Source organism: Pongo pygmaeus, chromosome 9, assembly GCF_028885625.2.
Source record: "Pongo pygmaeus isolate AG05252 chromosome 9, NHGRI_mPonPyg2-v2.0_pri, whole genome shotgun sequence".
In the NCBI taxonomy this organism is placed as follows: Eukaryota; Metazoa; Chordata; class Mammalia; order Primates; family Hominidae; genus Pongo; species Pongo pygmaeus.
In genome coordinates, this window is record NC_072382.2 from 89040586 (window position 1) to 89055218 (window position 14633).

Consider the following 14633-nt stretch of genomic DNA (forward strand, 5'->3'; position numbering starts at 1 on the left):
GTTTTCAGCTCCATCAGGTCCTTTAAGGACTTCTCTGCATTGGTTATTCTAGTTAGCCATTTGTCTAATTTGTTTTCAAGGTTTTTAACTTCTTTGCCATGGGTTCAAACTTCCTCCTGTAGCTCGGAGAAGTTTGATCTTCTGAAGCGTTCTTCTCTCAACTCGTCAAAGTCATTCTCCATCCAGCTGTGTTCTGTTGCTGGTGAGGAGCTGTGTTCCTTTGGAGGAGAGGCGCTCTGATTTTTAGAGTTTCCAGTTTTTCTGCTCTGTTTTTTTCCCCATCTTTGTGGTTTCATCTACCTTTGGTCTTTGATGATGGTGATGTACAGATGGGGTTTTGGTGTGGATGTCCTTTCTGTTTGTGAGTTTTCCTTCTAACAGTCAGGACCCTCAGCTGGAGGTCCACTCCAGACCCTGTTTGCCTGGGTATCAGCAGTGGAGGCTGCAGAACAGCGGATATTGCTGGACAGCAAATGTTGTTCTCTGATTGTTCCTCTGTAAGTTTCATCTCGGTGGAGTACCCTGCTGTGTGACGTGTCAGTCTGCATCTACTGCGGGGTGCCTCCCAGTTAGGCTACTCAGGGGTCAGGGACCCACTTGAGGAGGCAGTCTGTCCGTTCTCAAATCTCCAGCTGCGTGTTGGGAGAACCACTACCCTCTTCAAAGCTGTCATACAGGGACATTTAAGTCTGCAGAGGTTTCTGCTGCCTTTTGTTTGTTTGGCTATGCCCCGCCCCTAGAGGTGGAGTCTACAGAGGCAGGCAGGCCTCCTTGGGGTGAGGTGGGCTCCACCCAGTTTGAGCTTCCTGGCCACTTTGTTTACCTACTCAAGCCTCGGCAATGGTGGACGCCTCTGCCCCAGCCTCACTGCCGCCTTGCAGTTTGATCTCAGACTGCTGTGCTAGCAATGAGTGAGGCTCCCTGGGCATAGGACCCTCCGAGCCAGGCACAGGGTATAATCTCCTGGTGTGCCGTTTGCTAAGACCATTGGAAAAGTGCAGTATTAGGGTGGGACTGACCTGATTTTCCAGGTGCCATCTGTCACCCCTTTCTTTGACTAGGAAAGGGAATTCCCTGACCCCTTGTGCTTCCCAGGGGAGGCAATGCCTCACCATTCTTCGGCTCATGCTCAGTGCACTGCAACCACTGTCTGACATTCCCCAGTGCGATGAACCCAGAACCTCAGTTGGAAGTGCAGAAATCACCCGTCTTCTGCATCACTCATGCTGGGAGCTGTAGACTGGAACTCTTCCTATTGGGCCATCTTGGCTCCACCCCCTCTAATTCCCATATTATAGCATGCATTAAAGACAGCTCTTATAGTTTTTCAATTTAACTTAAGTTCTGGGATACATGTGCAGAACTTGCAGGTTTGTTACACAGGTATACATGTGCCATGGTGGTTCTGCTGCACCTATCAACCTGAAAGAAAGCTCTTTTTGAGGGAAGGTTAGCACCTGAAGGTATTGGCAAAATCAGATGTGTCTAATAACTGCTCTTCAACCCCTCTGTGCATACACACATTCACATCTACATGCACTCACACCTACACATGTAAACATATGCACAAATACATACCCACAGCAACACATGCATATGCATCCATATTGTAGTTCAGCCTAAGCCATTGTAGAGGACTTGGAAGTCTTCAAATGCTACTTGGAAATCTCTCTCTTTTCTCTCTGTCTCTCTTTATCCCTACCTACCTCTCAAATAAAATACTAATTTAGTGCTGATTCTGAAAGACTAAAGAGCATCCCTGTTACAAGGTATTACTCTGACATATTTGAGGCATGTAAAGCCACACAACTCTCCTTAATTGGCTTCCTTAGCTTTTGGGAAGACATGCCCAGTCACCTAGGCACCTGGGCTCTATAACATCCTGCCACTGCTGTGCCTAGGAAATGTCCACTAGGAGATGGGACTTCTGGGGTCTATTGTTCCATATGCTAGGGTGCAGACAAGTGCTGGTCCCCAATAAAACTGCCACCAGTCACTGGGTACAATGAGTAAAAGGAAATCAACACAAGTAGTTAATTTTTCACAATAAAAATTTAAATATATTTAACTTGGGTTCCAAGATGGCTGAACAGGAACAGCTCCAGTCTACAGCTCCCAGTGTGAGCGACGCAGAAGGTGAGTGATTTCTGCATTTCCAACTGTGGTACTGGGTTCATCTCACTGGGGCTTGTCGGACAGTGGGTGCAGGGCACCAAGCATGAGCCAAAGCAGGGTGAGGCATCGCCTCACCCAGGAAGCGTAAGGGGTCAGGGAATTCCCTTTCCTAGCCAAGCAAAGCGGTGACAGACAGCACCTGGAAAATCGGGTCACTCCCACCCTAATACTGGACTTTTCCAATGGTCTTAGCAAATGGCACACCAGGAGACTATATCCTGCGCCTGGCTCGGAGGGTCCCACGCTCACGGAGCCTCACTCATTGCTAGCACAGCAGTTTGAGATTGAACTGCAAGGCGGCAGTGAGGCTGGGGGAGGGGCGTCTGCCACTGCTGAGGATTGAGTAGGTAAACAAAGCAGCCAGGAAGCTCAAACTGGGTGGAGCCCACATCACCCCAAGGAGGCCTGCCTGCCTCTGTAGACTCCACCTGTTGGGGCAGGGCATAGCCAAACAAAAGGCAGCAGAAACCTCTACAGACTTAAATGTCCCTATCTGACAGCTTTGAAGAGAGTAGTGGTTCTCCCAGCATGCAGCTGGAGCTCTGAGAACAGACAGACTGCCTCCTCAAGTGGGTCCCTGACCCCTGAATAGCCTAACTGGGAGGCACCCCCAGTAGGGGCAGAATGACATCTCACACAGCCGGGTACTCCGCCGAGACGAAATTACAGAGGAACGATCAGACAGCAACATTTGCTGTCCACCAATATCCGCTGTTCTGCAGCCTCCACTGCTGATACCCAGGCAAACAGGGTCTGGAGTGGACCTCCAGCAAACTCCAACAGACCTGCAGCTGAGGGTCCTGACTGTTAGAAGGAAAACTCACAAACAGAAAGGACATCCACACCAAAACCCCATCTGTACATCACCATCATCAAAGACCAAAGGTAGATGAAACCACAAAGATGGGGAAAAAACAGAGCAGAAAAACTGAAAATTCTAATAATCAGAGTGCCTCTCTTCCTCCAAAGGAACACACCTCCTCACCAGCAAGGGAACACAGCAGGGCGGAGAATGACTTTGACAAGTTGAGAGAAGAAGGCTTCAGAAGATCAAACTTCTCCGAGCTACAGGAGGAAGTTTGAACCCATCACAACGAAGTTAAAAACCTTGAAAAAAAATTAGACAAATGGCTAACAAGAATAACCAATGTAGAGAAGGCCTTAAATGACCTGATGGAGCTGATAACCATGGCATGAGAACTATGTGACGAATGCACAAGGTACAGTAGCCGATTCGATTGCTGGAAGAAAGGGTATCAGTGATTGAAGATCAAATGAATGAAATGAAGCCAGAAGAGAAGTTTAGAGAAAAAAGAATAAAAAGAAATGAATAAAGCCTCCAAGAAATATGGGACTATGTGAAAACACCAAATCTATGTCTGATTGGTGTACCTGAAAGTGATGGGGAGAATGGAACCAAATTGGAAAACACACTGCAGGATATTATCCAGGAGAACTTCCCCAACCTAGCAAGGCAGGCCAACATTCAAATTCAGGAAATACAGAGAATGCCACAAAGATACTACTCGAGAAGAGCAACTCCAAGACACATAATTGTCACATTCACCAAAGTTGAAATGAAGGAAAAAATGTTAAGGGCAGCCAGAGAGAAAGGATGGGTTACCCACAAAGGGAAGCCCATCAGACTAACAGCTGATCTCTTGGCAGAAACTCTACAAGCCAGAAGAGAGTGGGGGCCAATATTCAACATTCTTAAAAAAAAAAGAATTTTCAACCCAGAATTCCATATCCAGCCAAACTAAGCTGCATAAGTGAAGGAGAAATAAAATCCTTTACAGACAAACAAATGCTGAGAGATTTTGTCACCACCAGGCCTGCCTTACAAGAGCTCCTGAAGGAAGCACTAAACATGGAAAGGAACAACCAGTACCAGCCACTGCAAAAACATGCCAAATTGTAAAGACCATCAAGGCTAGGAAGAAACTGCATTAACTAATGAACAAAATAACCAGCTAACATCATAATGACAGGATCAAATTCACACATAACAATATTAACCTTAAATGTAAATGGGCTAAATGCTCCAATTAAAAGACATAGACTGGTAAATTGGATAAAGAGTCAAGACTCATCAGTGTGCTGTATTCAGGAAACCCATGTCACATGCAGAGACACACATAGGCTCAAAATAAAAGGATGGAGGAAGATCTACCAAGCAAATGGAAAATAAAAAAAGGCAGGGCTTGCAATCCTAGTCTGTGATAAAACAGACGTCGAACCAACAAAGATCAAAAGAGATAAAGAAGGCCATTACATAATGGTAAAGGGATCAATTCAACAAGAAGAGCTAACTATCCTAAATATATATGCACCCAATACAGAAGCACTCAGATTCACAAAGCAAGTCCTTAGAGACGTACAAAGAGACTTAGACTCCCACACATTAATAATGGGAGACTTTAACACCCCACTGTGAACATTAGACAGATCCACAAGACAGAAAGTTAACAAGGATATCCAGGAAGTAAAGTCAGCTCTGCACCAAGCTTACCTAATACACATCTACAGAACTCTCCACCCCAAATCAACAGAATATACATTCTTCTCAGCACCACATCGCACTTATTCCAAAATTGACCACATAGTAGGAGGTAAAGCACTCGTCAGCAAATATAAAAGAACAGAAATTATAACAAACTGTGTCTTAGACCTCAGTGCAATCAAACTAGAACTCAGGATTAAGAAACTCACTCAAAACTGCGAAACTACGTGGAAACTGGACAACCTGCTCCTGAATGACTACTGAGTACATAACGAAATGAAGGCAGAAATAAAGATGTTCTTTGAAACTAACGAGAACAAAGAGACAACATACCAGAATCTCTGGGACACATTTAAAGCAGTGTGTAGAGGGAGATTTATAGGACTAAATGCCCATAAGAGAAGGCAGAAAAGATCTAAAATTGGCACCCTAACATCACAATTAAAATAACTAGAGAAGCAAGAGCAAACACATTCAAAAGCTATCAGAAGGCAAGAAATAACTAAGATCAGAGCAGAACTGAAGGAGATAGAGACACAAAAAACCTTTCAAAAAATCAATGAATCCAGGAGCTGGGATCAGCAAAACTGATAGACTGCTAGCAAGACTAATAAAGAAGAAAAGAGAGAAGAATCAAATAGACACAGTACAAAATGATAAAGGGGAGATCACCACCGATCCCAAAGAAATACAAACTACCATCAGAGAATGCTAGAAACACCTCTACGCAAAGAAACTAGAAAATCTAGAAGAAACAGATAAATTCCTCGACACATACACTCTCCCAAGACTAAACCAGGAAGAAGCTGAATCTCCGAATAGACCAATAACAGGCTCTGAAATTGAGGCAGTAATTGCTAGCTTACCAACAAAAAAAACTCCAGGACCAGACGATTCACAGCCGAATTCTATCAGAGGGACAAAGAGGAGCTGGTACCATTCCTTCTGAAACTCTTCCAATCAGTAGAAAAAGAGGGAATCCTTCCAATCAGTAGAAAAAGAGGGAATCCTCCCAAACTCATTTTTTGCGGCCAGCAGCATCCTGATACCAAAGCCTGGCAGAGACACACACATAAAAAAGAGAATTTTAGACCAATATCCCTGATGAACATCGATCCAAAAATCTTCAATAAAATACTGGCAAACCGAATCCAGCAGCACCTCAAAAAGCTTATCCACCATGATCAAGTGGGCTTCATCCCTGGGATGCAAGTCTGGTTCAACATGCACAAATCAATAAACGTAATCCAGCATATACACAGAACCAATGACAAAAACCACATGATTACCTCAATAGATGCAGAAAAGGCCTTTGACAAAATTCAACAGCACTTCATGCTAAAAACTCTCAATAAATTAGGTATTGATGGGACATATCTCAAAATAATAAGAGCTATCGATGACAAACCCTCAACCAATATCATATTGAATGGACAAAAACTGGAAGCATTCCCTTTGAAAACTGGCACAAGACAGGGATGCCCTCTCTCACCACTCCTATTCAGCACAGTGTTGGAAGTTCTGGCCAGGGAAATCAGGGAGGAGAAGGAAACAAAGGGTATTCAATTAGGAAAAGAGGAAGTCAAATTGTCCCTGTTTGCAGATGACATGATTTTGTATCTAGAAAACCCCATTGTCTCAGCCCAAAATCTCCTTAAGCTGATAGGGATACAAACTTCAGCAAAGTCTCAGGGTACAAAATCAATGTGCAAAAATCACAAGCATTCTTATACACCAATAACAGACAAACAGAGAACCAAATAATGAGTGAACTCCCATTCACAATTGCTTCAAAGAGAATAAAATACCTAGGAATCCAACTTACAAGGGACTTGAAGGACCTCTTCAAGGAGAACTACAAACCACTGCTCAATGAAATAAAAGAGGATACAAACAAGTGGAACAACATTCCATGCTCATTGGTAGGAAGAATCAATATCGTGAAAATGGCCATACTGCCCAAGGTAATTTATAGATTCAATGCCATCCCCATCAAGCTACCAATGACTTTCTTCACAGAATTGGAAACAACTACTTTAAAGTTCATATGGAAGCAAAAAAGAGCCCGCATGGCCAAGTCAATCCTAAACCAAAAGAACAAAGCTGGAGGCATCATGCTACCTGACTTCAAACTGTACTACAAGGCTACAGTAACCAAAACAGGATCTGTATCTCTGTTTTGATACCAGTACCATCAATAGAAGAGAACAGAGCCCTCAGAAATAATACCACACATCTGCAACCATCTGATCTTTGACAAACCTGACAGAAACAAGAAATGGGGAAAGGATTCCCAATTTAATAAATGGTGCTGGGAAAACTGGCTAGCCATATATAGAAAGCTGAAACTGGATCCCTTCCTTACACCTTATACAAAAATTAATTCAAGATGGATTAAAGACTTAAATATTAGACCTAAAACCATAAAATTCATAGAAGAAAACCTAGGCAATACCATTCAGGACACAGGCATGGGCAAGGACTTCATGTCTAAAACACCAAAAGTAATGGCAACAAAAGCCAAAATTGACAAATGGGATCTAATTAAACTAAAGAGCTTCTGCACAGCAAAAGAAACTACCATCAGAGTGAACAGGCAACCTACAGAATGGGAGAAAATTTTTGCAAAGTACTCATCTGACAAAGGGCTAATATCCAGAATCTACAATGAACTCCAACAAATTTACAAGAGAAAAACAACCCCATCAAAAAGTGGGCAAAGGATATGAACAGACACTTCTCAAAATATGACATTTATGCAGCCAAAAGACACATGAAAAAATGCTCATCATCACTGGCCATCAGAGAAATGCAAATCAAAACCACAATGAGATACCATCTCACACCAGTTAGAATGGCAATCATTAAAAAGTCAGGAAACAACAGGTGCTGGAGAGGATGTGGAGAAATAGGAACACTTTTACACTGTTGGTGTGACTGTAAACTAGTTCAACCATTGTAGAAGACAGTGTGGCGATTCCTCAGGGATCTAGAACTAGAAATACCATTTGACCCAGCCATCCCATTACTGGGTATATATCCAAAGGATTATAAAACACGCTGCTATAAAGACACATGCACACGTATGTTTATTGTGGCACTATTCACAATAGCAAAGACTTGGAACGAACCCAAATGTCCAACAATGATACACTGGATAAATACACTGGATTAGGAAAATGTGGCACATATACACCATGGAATACTATGCAGCCACAAAAAATGATGAGTTCATGTCCTTTGTAGGGACATGGATGAAGCTGGAAACCATCATTCTCAGCACACCATCGCAAGGACAAAAAACCAAACACCGCATGTTCTCACTCACAGGTGGGAATTGAACAATGAGAACACTTGGACACAGGAAGGGGAACATCATACACCAGGGCCTCTTGTGGAGTGGGGGAACGGGGAGGCATAGAATTAGGAGATATACCTAATGTTAAATGATGTGTCAATGGTTGTAGCACACCAACGTGGCACATGTATACATATGTAACAAACCTGCACATTATGCATATGTACCCTAGAACTTAAACTATAATAATATGTATATATTAAAAAAATATTTAACTTAAAGAGCCATTTTTTCCTGAGATTATATTCTTCTTGTTGTCATTAAAAAGTCTTTCTTTGTGGAGTAATGGCAATAGCATTTGGATGTTTTTCCCCAAAAATATCCTTACATTGCATAGCAAACAGCTAACCCTCTTAGGGCTCCATTAAAATAATAGTATGGGTTCATAAAATACAAGTATCTGCGAAAGCGAGTTTCACCTACCGATGAGGAGAAGGAGGAAAAAGAGAAGGAATAGAAGGAGCTTAGAGACTTTGTTTTAGTATAGCAGAGCTATGTCTGTCAAAAGGAGGATGGAGAAGGGAGGAACATTGGTAGAGAAGATTCACAGTGTTAAAGTATTATACTTTAAGTTCTAGGGTATATTCTTGTTGTCATTAAAAAGTCTTTGTTTGTGGAGTGACAGCAATAGCATTTGGATTTTTCCCCCCAAATATCCTTACATTACAAAGGAAACAGCTAACCCTCTCTTGTGGCACCCATATATTCATTTTCTCAGTTCATTTTTATAGAAACTTCTAAGGAAGATGGAATTATCTCTGTTGTACAAGTAAGTAAGCTAACATTCAAAAGTTAAAATGAGTTGACTAAGGTGACACAGCTGATAGTGACAAAGCCATAACTTGTACCCAAGAGCAAGCATTTGGTCTTCCTACCCTGAAGATTGTGACACTTTCAGGTAGAATCTATTAAATTCCAGCAGCCTGGCCAAATAGCATGCCCCAGCACTCATGCATTGTTACAGTATGTGACAAGAACATTATGATATAACCCCTTTGAGATGTTTTCATATTTGAGTTGCTCTGATCTTAGGACATTGAACAGCTTTGTAAGAAAAGTCCCAGCAACTATAATTTACATTGTTTTCTTTGACACCTGTGTTGTTGTCTGTTTTTTAATTCTCAGGACTGAGTCCTCATTTACATCTGTCTTTGCCATTGCTTGAGTCAACTAAAGGGAATATTTCAGAGAAAAAAAATAGTCAAAATTAGAATACACAGGAACATCGAATATTTACAGGTGATAAATACCACAACTAAATTTCATTCTAATCATTTGTAATCACAGTTTAGAGACCTCCAGATAATTAAGTATCTGAGCATTTAGAATCTTTAAATCTAGGTTGGAACATGTGTCTTTGACATTAATTCTCATTTAATAAAATAACTGCATTTACATTGTGCTGTTTTGCTAAGAAAAGAGAATTGTGGCATCATGAAGTAAAATTTATTTTGTACATTGACATAAAGGGAAAAGCCTAGGTCTCTTAAGAGATACAGGATAGCTTTATTAACACTAAGTGCAAAGGAATTTATATAACCCAATGTTCACTCATTTATTTTTTGAGTTATCTGTTCAATAAATTTATGTTAAATGCAATTGAGCTGTTATGTTATTATGTTGCTTCAGACCCCTGATAAAGGACAATTGATCCAATTTGTAGTTGGAGGATAACAGAGAAGGTTGCCTGGGGAAGGTAACACTTAATCTAAACACAAAAACATAAAGAGTGAGTTGGACTGAGGGAGGCATTTCCAACAAAGGGAATACACAGTACAGATGTAGAGAGATGCACAACAGCGTGCTGTAGGAACTCCAACAAATTAAACATGACACAAACCATAGCTGGGCTATGTCTGGTGGGGACTCAGGGCAAGCTGGCAATGTGATGTCCGTTCCTTAAATACATGCTTCTCATTTACTTACTGGTTATAGGAAGAAAATAATTATTAAATCATTCATATCTGTTAAAAATAAGAGAGTTGGGGGGTAAGAAATTGCGTGGCAGCACAGTGAGCTACCTCTGATGAAAGCATGACCAGGTGGGCACAAGCTAGTACTGCATATAACAAGAAACCTTTGCCTGCAACATCATTAGAGGACATGAAGAAAGGATCCTTTGAGGGGACAAGCCAGAACCTACCAAAGGATAAACAACTTGAAGCCAGTAGGCTATCCCTTAAAAATGATGCACACCAAGGAAAACACATAAAGAACAAAGAGAAAAAAAAAAGTACTTAAATAAAGATGTGAATGCAGTCATGGAATACCTAAGACAGAATTCACAGATGGTTCATAATAGGCAAATTATAGCCACAGACGGTAAGGAAGTAAGGGAAGAAATTGCAGTTGCTTTAAAGAAAGACAGTCGATGGGAAGGAAGAAGATTAAAAGGACAAGTGGCAAAGAAAAATGTAACAGTGTGTTTCCATTGTAGAAAATCTCATCATGGAATTGCAGATTGCCCTGCTGCCCTTGAAAATCGAGATGGGGCACTGGAATGTTACAGGTGTGGGTCCACAGAGAACGAAATCCTGGCTCTTGGTGAATTTCCTTTTGCAAAATGTTTTGTTTGTGGAGAAATGGGGAACCTCTAGATATTGTCCTGATAATCCCAAAAGACTCTGTGCTGATGGTGGTGGTTGCAAACTTTGTGGCTCTGTGAAACATTTAAAGAAAGATTACCCTGAAAGTCAGAATTCAGATCGAACGGTCACAGTCGGTCACTGGGCAAAGGGAATGAGTGCAGACTATGAAGAAATTTTGGATGCACCTGAATGGCAGAAACCCAAAACAAAAATACCTTAAGTTGTTATTATTTGTTAACAGCTAGCACTATCCTTAGTTACCACCTCATTGTTACTTTCTAAACTACACCCATTTCATAAGTTAGAGTTGGGCTTCCTTGTAGCCAGGAGTTTACTGTAGATATCAGCATGATCTGGGTGTGGTCAAAAACAGTTTCCTTTATTCTGTCCATCAAATAGTACTACAACTGTTCGGAGAAAATTGAAGAAAAGAATAAGATGATTAAATGGATTATCTAAGAACATGTTTTAAGAGGCAGAACTTAGATATGACTGTAACAGTCATCTTTAATAAAAGCAAAATTATGCATAAAGGTAAAACACCCCTAAACAAAGGGGCGTTTTGGGTTATATTGTTAAAAAAAAAAAAAAGACAGCTATTTACATGTAAGTATGTAACAAAATATTTTTATTTATATGAATTTGGTGGTGAGAACATCTTTGTCTCCCATTGATGTATATTATTTAATTTGATAAGAGCAATATCATTAATTATTTGTTCAGTTACATTGAATTATTGTTCAGTTTGCCCAGATTAACAGGCACCATTATTTTCTCATTCATTCTGGTCATGTGTAATAATTCTTTATAAACTGGCAATATGTCGTGGTATTCAGTTGTTTTTCTCCTTCTGACTACAGTGTAGACTGTCTTCTTGGAGAGATAACTTTGCTCCCCAAAGAACTAAATTGTTATAGACTCTTTCTTTAGAACTCATCTCCAGTCATTGAGATGCAATGAAAAAATGAACTTTGGGTTCCAGCTCTGCTACTCATCTGCGGGGCCTTTAGAGAGTTATTCAACTGTCTGAACTTTAGCTTTTAGGTCTGTAAAACACAGAAAATGATGTCTTCCTTATAAAGATCTTTGAGGTTAGCTGGGAGAACTGAAAAAAACATCTAATATCACAGAAAGCCAATTCTAGTTCCCTTCTTGCTTTGTACACTTAACAAAATATCCAGACTTCTTGATTGCCTTCTTTTCTGTCAGAAGTAATAAGGCTCAATCATATTCACCAAATATTGTTTTGAATAATATTTTTGCCTGTTCTGAAAGGTTAAATACAAACACAAAAGAAGATACAGGACCCTAGGCTACGAGATCTCAAGAATAGTTCCAAAATTGCACAGTGCAATAATAATGTCATCTTGGAAATCTCTGTGCAGTCTCTCTGAGGGTCTATATTGAAGTCCAGTTCCCATTTGGGTAATTGATTTTACATATTTATTGAAAGACAGTCAGGGTATCTTTATACAGGCTGTTGTGATTCCTCCCTGGGTCCTACTAAAGTTGCATTACATAGAGGCCAGAGAGAAGTGCAGAGTGGAAATAGGTTGAGAGACTGATTAGCCCATTCGGGAGCTAGGGTTTTAATTCTGTGTTTTCAATGTGGTTATTCATCTCTTATTTCTTTACCTGTGTTACCTTTCCATAGGCCTCTTTTGTATCTCTCAAACTCTTGAACTTCATCCTGGGAATTTATGGAACTCATTTAAAGGTGGGCCTCAATGACCTCAAATGCAGCCAGCAGTAAATTTTAGGACATTCTCTTGAAGCTAAAGGTTGCACTGTTTCCAAGTGAAAAATACCTTTTTGGAGTTATTTTTAGGAACTAAACAGGATCTTGTTTCTGATTTTCTGCTGATATACTGGTATATCCACATTCTCCTCTTTACTTCCTATTTATCTTCCCATTGCTCCACCTTTTTCAGAATGCCATATTCCTTCACTCTACATTGGGCAGGGCAATGTGAGCTAAGGATGTTGGTCCAAGAGGAACACAGCTAAGTGACACAGATGGGTTGTACCCACAAATCCAACATCACAGTATTGTAAGCAGTATAGGGTTCAGTACTATACTATGCATGGTTTCAGACATGTCACTATGTCCTGGGATTGTAGAGGCCAAGATCACCAGGGATTGGAGAGTTCAGGAAATATTTAATGGAAGAGGTTGCATTTGAGCTGGACTTCCAGGACTTTTTGTCTTTTATATGTTTGTCTGATTATAACAGTAGCACATGCTTATTGATAAGTATTTGGAAAATGCAGATGTATATAAAAAGGAAATGAAAACTATCATAAGCTCATCAGAGATAACCACTGTATTTGTGTCTTTATTATAGACAATAAGTATTTTTCATGTTTTAAATGTTTTTAATTTTAAAACATTAAAACATTTAAACATAAAATATTTAAAGCATTAAAATTAAAATTTTAATTTTAAAAACGTTTAAAAATTCTATAAAGTTAATCATTATGTAAATGTCATTATTAATTTACACAGAATCCTGATGATTATTTCATGTATTCATCTAACAAATATTTACTATGTGACCACCTATGCGTTAGGCATTCTAGGACTGGAGGTATAATAATATACAAGCTAGATAAAGTCCTTGTCCTCGTGGAGCTTACATTCTCTGGGGAGAACAATAGCGAGCAAAGAGTTCCTGTGTGTGTAAAGGGGGTTGTAGGCGTGCACACATGTATATCAAGTAGTGATGAATGTATAAGGAATAGGGGTTAGAGAGTGATAACTTTTTAGTAATAAAATAAGTACCCGGATATCTACTCTTAGCCATAGTACAGTAGTCCCCCCTTACTGGCGGTTTCACTTTCTAAGGTTTTAGCTACCTCTATTTAACTGTGGTCTGAAAATAGGTGAGTACAGCACAAAAAGGTATTCTGAAGGACAGAGAGCCCACATTCACATAAATTTTATTACAGCACATTGTTATAATTGTTTACATTATTATTATTGTTGTTAATCTCTTATTGTGCCTAATTTATAAGTTGCACTTTATCAAAGGTACGTATGATAAATTGAACTTTATCAAAGGTATGTATGCATAGGAAAAAACATACTGTCATGGTCTACATAGGGGTCAGTACTATCTGTGGTTTCAGGCATGCAGTGGGAGTCTTGTAACATATTCCTTGAAGATAAGGGGAAACTACTGTAAATGAAAATATCTGTATTACTTCCCCCTGAACAATACTGTATGTTTCTCTTTAAATCCTTGCCTATGTTTAGGCCCAAGATGGAATCTCTTTGTTTTAGGTTTTCTTTTTTTTTTTCCCCCTTACTATTTGTCAGGTTGAACAATTTCGTTAGCTATTTGTATTTATTTATTTTTGAATTTCCTATTCCCATTTTGATGTAAATCTACAAAATTTCAACAGGTGAATATGCAGGAAAGACATTCCAGCAGAAGGAAATGATATGAGCAAAGACACAGAGGTGGGACCTCCTAAAGTGTGCTGTAGAATGCTGTTGATCCTAAATGAGGATGGCCATATTCATGTAAGTGTACACACAAGCTGAGATACATCCAGTGATTTTGAGTTAAAATGTCATCTTGTGTCTGGTGGTTGATCAGTAGCATTGATGATTGCTAAATATTCTGGATCCCCTTCCTTTGATTGTCCTTCTTGCGAGAGGACGATGCATCCTCCCTGTTGAACTCAGGGGTGAGCATGTGAACTCCTACCAATGGCATGATGGTGGAAACAACAGCGAGAACTTTGAGACCCATCACATAATTCCCCATCTCCTCTCTCTCTTCCTTGAGTTTGGAAATGTTCCGGATAAAGACTACTTTTTCAGCCTAGATTTATGAATAAAGGTGACTAATTGGTCTTCAGGGAGTTTGTGTGCTGTGTTGTCATAGAAAGATAGAAAAAGATTTTCTACATATTCAAGTCTCAATACCTACTGAAGGACCTGCATAAATGCATGCTAGAGAAGGAACAGCCTTGTTGAGAAATTTCTGTGCCTTAACTGGAC

At 40.0% G+C, this 14633-nt stretch overlaps 1 long non-coding RNA gene and 1 pseudogene across 2 annotated transcripts in view; both read left to right on the forward strand.

Moving 5' to 3' along the window:
- The window catches only part of LOC134740271 (uncharacterized), a 332371-nt gene extending 318220 nt beyond the window's left edge, over nt 1-14151 (forward strand). For both annotated transcript variants that reach the window (XR_010127610.1, XR_010127609.1), the window contains exon 4: nt 14030-14151. This is a non-coding gene — a long non-coding RNA (uncharacterized LOC134740271). The remainder of the gene's footprint in view (nt 1-14029) is intronic.
- LOC129008706 (zinc finger CCHC domain-containing protein 9-like) lies at nt 10071-10862 on the forward strand (annotated as a pseudogene).
- Nucleotides 14152-14633: the final 482 nt, after the last annotated feature.